Source organism: Galeopterus variegatus, unplaced genomic scaffold (genome assembly GCF_000696425.1).
Source record: "Galeopterus variegatus unplaced genomic scaffold, G_variegatus-3.0.2 Scaffold3184, whole genome shotgun sequence".
Taxonomy (NCBI): Eukaryota; Metazoa; Chordata; class Mammalia; order Dermoptera; family Cynocephalidae; genus Galeopterus; species Galeopterus variegatus.
Genome location: NW_007729295.1, coordinates 105,494 through 110,450, shown reverse-complemented (window position 1 = coordinate 110,450; position 4,957 = coordinate 105,494). Strand labels below are relative to the sequence as shown.

Sequence of the window (4,957 nt, the reverse complement as noted above, 5' to 3'; positions counted from 1 at the left end):
ATAACTTAAAGGACCACAGGACTTGGTCATGTCACAGTACAATTTGCCAAAATAATAATGACTACTTATTAGATCATCAGGGAACACAAGAACAGAAATATGATTACAAGAATAGAATAGAGGGCCGAGCCCGTGGCGCGGCGCTGGGAGCGCAGCAGCGCTCCCGCCGTGGGTTCGGATCCTATATAGGGATGACCGGTGCGCTCACAGCGCTCACTGGCTGAGCGCGGTGCGGCCGGTCTCAAAAAGGACAAAAAAAAAAAAAAGAATAGAATAGAAATATGATCACAAGAATAGAACAAAAGAACAGAAAAACTGGTGACAGAATTTAGCTGTACTGTGCTGTGGTTCTCCACTTAATTAATGGCTAAAGCCTCTACGCCACTTGTCTAAGTGGCTGTAAGGAGGTAAGTCACAAGCACTTGTAAAGATTAATTAGAAAAAAGTGTTCTGAAAAATAGATTTAGCAGAATTACACTTTATGGGCCAAACAGATATCAGTTCAGATTAATTTAATCAGACTTCCTAGTCTGTTTTTAGCTTTGTTCCATTCTACAGAGCATAAATATTAAATGCTTACAAAATATACTTCATTTGAAATGCTTTAAATATAAAACAGAATTCAAGCACAAAACAACACATTATGGTCTCAGGAATACATTTATAAAACACTGAAATGAAAAATTAACAGTCCCAAATAAGTAGATAATATTATACAAACACCTGTCCAACAAATGACATTTTAAACAGGAAGAAAAAGCACAAGCAACATCAATTAGTGTTATTCTTTAAGTGGCACTGCACGAAATTAAAAATCAACTTTTCATATTCCAGCAGTGGTATTAAAATTAAGCTACTTTCTAAATGGGATTAGAAATAGCACTAAGTCTTCAAAGTACTTAAGTTGTGAGGAAATTTTGACTTTCCAGTTGGCAATATGACTAAGATATGCCAAGACTGCACATCACAAGTAACAGCATGTGGACGCTCTGTAACGTTTCACATTTCCTACAAATCTTGGATGATGTTGGTTGGCACACACGTGCCATAAACTGGCCTTTCTGGCTCAATGACAAGTATAGAAAATCATGATTCTTGTAAGATTCCCACATAAAGTCCAAGAACAAACATATTCAACAAAAAACCTAACCTGTGCATTTTTGTTTCTTAAAAACAAAATAGTGTAAATCACATTTTTAACCTAAGAGAAAATCCATTTTTAAAAGGCTCGCAGCTGTTTCAGAGATTCCCACATAAAGTCCAAGAACAAACATATTCAACAAAAAACCTAACCTGTGCATTTTTGTTTCTTAAAAACAAAACAGTGTAAATCACATTTTTAACCTAAGAGAAAATCCATTTTTAAAAGGCTCGCAGCTGTTTCATCTCCCTTTTCAGCTGAAAGGGTGAAGCACGATAGCCACAACTTTGTTACAGACTAAAATCCAACAGGTAATTCCAACACCACCTGAAAATAAAGAAATTCAACGTAAGTGAGCACACCAACAGTCCCGCCCACATTTCCTGCCTCTGCTACCTTAACTAACAGGAAATAAATCTCCGTCGTTCATAAGCTACCCAGTTTAAGGTATTTTGTTACAGAAACTCAAACAAACTAAGACACAGGGGAACAGGCTTACAGTATAATGTAAAAAGGGGATATAAAATGATAACTGCCAGATGACCTTAACTATTTCAAAATAAATGGGAAAAAAAGACTAGAAAAAGTAGACCGCAACAATAAGAGAGTTTATCTGTAGCTAATAAGATTTTTTTCAAAATTGTTCCTATATTTCTAATCATTCTACAATAACATGTATTACTTTGAACATCCAAAGGAGGTTATCTTTCAAAAATTAAAAGAGCAGCAAGTGCTGCAGAGGCCAACCATAAAACAGGTTGAAAAGACACAGAATTCGGGAATTAGAGGCAATGTTTCAATAAAGGGGGTATCAGACTCCAAGTACTGGATATGGATTCCAGAAGCAGACCTGGGACTGAATCCTAGCTCTGCTCCTTAACATTCTGGTGACACTGGACAAGTTAAGTAACTTCTCTAGACCTCGTTTCTTCACTGCAAGCCTCATGTGGGGCTGAGACAGAGAGCTCACTAAATGGATGTGAGAATGATGCCAGGCCAATGTAATCTTCTACCACACACCTCTACATAAGCCTCACTATACTCGCCCACTATATATTCCAGAAAAATCTTACCTGCTACTCTAGTAGGAAAGGCTACCAGGCGGTCTAGTGGGGTTATCCACTTACTCGGCACAACAGCCACAGGGACAGAATAGTACTTCCAAATGAGCGAGATCATCAGGGCAGCCTGGAAAGATACTTTTGGTAAATGAAAACAACCTGCCAATCACACAACCAATAGCCACAGAAAGAAAGACAAGGAAACATTAAAAAAAAAAAACTAAGGAAACTCTCCAGATTGATGACCTGAAGCCCTATCAATCCAGTCCTCACAGCCAACAGACACATAAAAGTAGCCACTGATTTCCATTGCTGAAACCTTGAAATAGAATGTCTAATTAAGTATGAGCTCCCAAGGACATCTAGAACAAACTGAACGAGTGGGCGAGCCTTCTTAAGTGAACAGGCATTTTACTATTTTAATATGAATACTATATACACACTATTTAAATTAGCTGATAAAATAACCAGATCTTCCATAAGTGTTCTTTTCTCACTGAGTATTTCCTTTGAGTAGAAACACTATATATCAAATACACATCAGTAACAAAAGCCATCTTATACTTCTCTCTAAGAGCCTTGAAAAAATACTTAATTCTCCCCACACACACAAGTGTTAGCACACACATGCAGAGGTGAGCCCTCTGTAAGTTTCAATGGTGGGTGGAAAACTGATGCTTTATTTTTCATCCTTTCCCCAGCAGGATTCCTTCAGTTGTCTTCTGTCCCCTTCATGGCCTTGAATATGCCACTCAAATGAGCAGACCTAAAAGAGGGCACCTGGTTTAATTCCTGTGTCTTGGTGAAACCTAGCTCATATCAAATGACAGTGCCTCAGGATCAGTTACTTAATATATCCAAAAACCTGGGGTTTTTTGGCGGGGGAGGGGGGGCTTGAATCCTTTAACTCAGGAGAGACGACACATTGTATTAAAACTCAGAGATTAGGCAGCCACTGGAGTGGGTTCACAGCAGCACATTATGACCTTACAGTAACATGGCAGCAGAAGCAGTAACAGTCCTATGGGTAGTTAACCAAATAAAAATCCCACAGATAAGAAGTTGGGGGCCAAGTTCGATGAGAAAAAATGGCTCCCTACCTGGAGCATAGAGAGTGCTGTTTAAGCACACCAGGTAGCAAGTAATGGTCAAAGTTATTGAGGATCTTAGAAAACTGTGGAGGATTCTGACATTAATGAGATAGAAATAAAACACATGTATTTCATAGGGCCAAAGCCCGTAGCTTAGAAGGACCAGAGTCCTGTAGTTTAGGAGGCCAGAGCCTCTAGCTTAAGGGACCAAAGCCCAAGCCTTTAGGAAAATACACAGAAATACTAAGATTGGAAAAGACCAGAAAACTTTCACAGGACTAAAGCCTTTGATGTAGATAAGACAACTGCAGCACAGTGAAGTGATTGCTCTGGGGGCAGTTGCCCTTAGTGCAGCTAAACCTAAATGATGGGAAAGTATGTGAGCTAAAATCTTCAAGAATATTCTTGCTAGTTAGTGCTTGAGGGACATTCCACATCTCACCCTAAGCTGTTTCTTTGAGTTTCTTGGGGAGCTAAGCGCTTTGGTGCTTATTTCATTGTTTCTTTTTGTATATCACATAGCTTAGTTTTATGACTCCTTTTGATGGTAAATTGCTTAAACTATTTTAAGTTACACCTTCTTTAATAAAGATTGTCACACAACCAGTTTATGTTTTCACTATGATTGATCAACCACCTGTTTTTCTTCTGTAACTTTTTTGTCTTTACAATAAAAACTGAAGCAAAAACTGACTCGGGGCTGTGCCTGGGCTCTCTCCTCTCTTGAAGGAGTTTTCCCTTGGCGCAGTCCCTTCGGGCTTCTCATTGCTCTGAATAACACAGACTCTGAGTAATCTTTTGTGTTTCCGTCACTCTGCAAGAGGTGACAGAAAACACAATGTCAATATAAGCTTCTCATTTCATCCCCCCAAGCCCCAAAAACTGCACTGGAATAAAGGCAATATGGAAGATCTCCTGGGAAGATGCTTCAGAGTTCATTTGCCAAAAAGTCCCAATCCTTAACAACTCAAATCAAGAGAAAGGCTTTCTTTTAGTCTATCTTCAAAATTCACAGGGTTCAGAGTTATATGCTGGCAGGACCACATAACACAGCAGCTTAAAGTGGAAACATATGAATTCCCAGCCTTGGATTCTGCAGGCTCTGTACCTCAGGAGGCCAGTCCATTACCAACTTTAATGACCCCAGGTGACACTAGAGTACACTTACTTGCAATATGTAGAAAGCAACACTTACAACCCATTTTATCTTGGCTAATTGAGCTGTCCGTGCTTTCACTGAAAGGAAAAACAGGATGAAACAATTATGTCAGTCCTGAAAAATTAAGAAAATATTCAAGTACACAGAAATGTTATTTTCCCTTAAAAGTCACCCACCATCTAGCTACGCCATCATTAAAATAGAATCCACTCAGATTGTGAGATCTGAATAGCTTTAATTTTGAAAACCCTTAAGAACATTCATCTGGGGCTGGCCAGTTAGCTCAGTTAGCTAGAGCACAGCCTTATAATGCCAAGGTCACAGGTTCAGATCCCCTAACAACCAGCTGCCAAAAAAAAAAAAAAAAAAGACTGTGAGAGACTGGCCAGTTAGCTTAGCTGGTTAGAGTGCAGCCTTATAACACCAAGGTCATAGGTTTGGATACCTGTACCACCAGCTGCCCAAAAAAAAAAAAAAAAAAAAAAAAAATTCATCTGAATCAGAT

General features: G+C 39.0%; 1 long non-coding RNA gene across 1 annotated transcript; it reads right to left on the bottom strand.

The window, feature by feature from the left end:
* Positions 1-1,284: 1,284 nt before the first annotated feature.
* Positions 1,285-4,722, bottom strand: LOC103600012. The gene is made up of 3 exons (XR_551350.1): positions 4,462-4,722; positions 2,215-2,329; positions 1,285-1,468 (listed from the first exon to the last, which is right to left on the bottom strand). It is a non-coding gene; the product is annotated as an uncharacterized LOC103600012 (long non-coding RNA).
* Between the last annotated feature and the right edge of the window lie 235 nt (positions 4,723-4,957).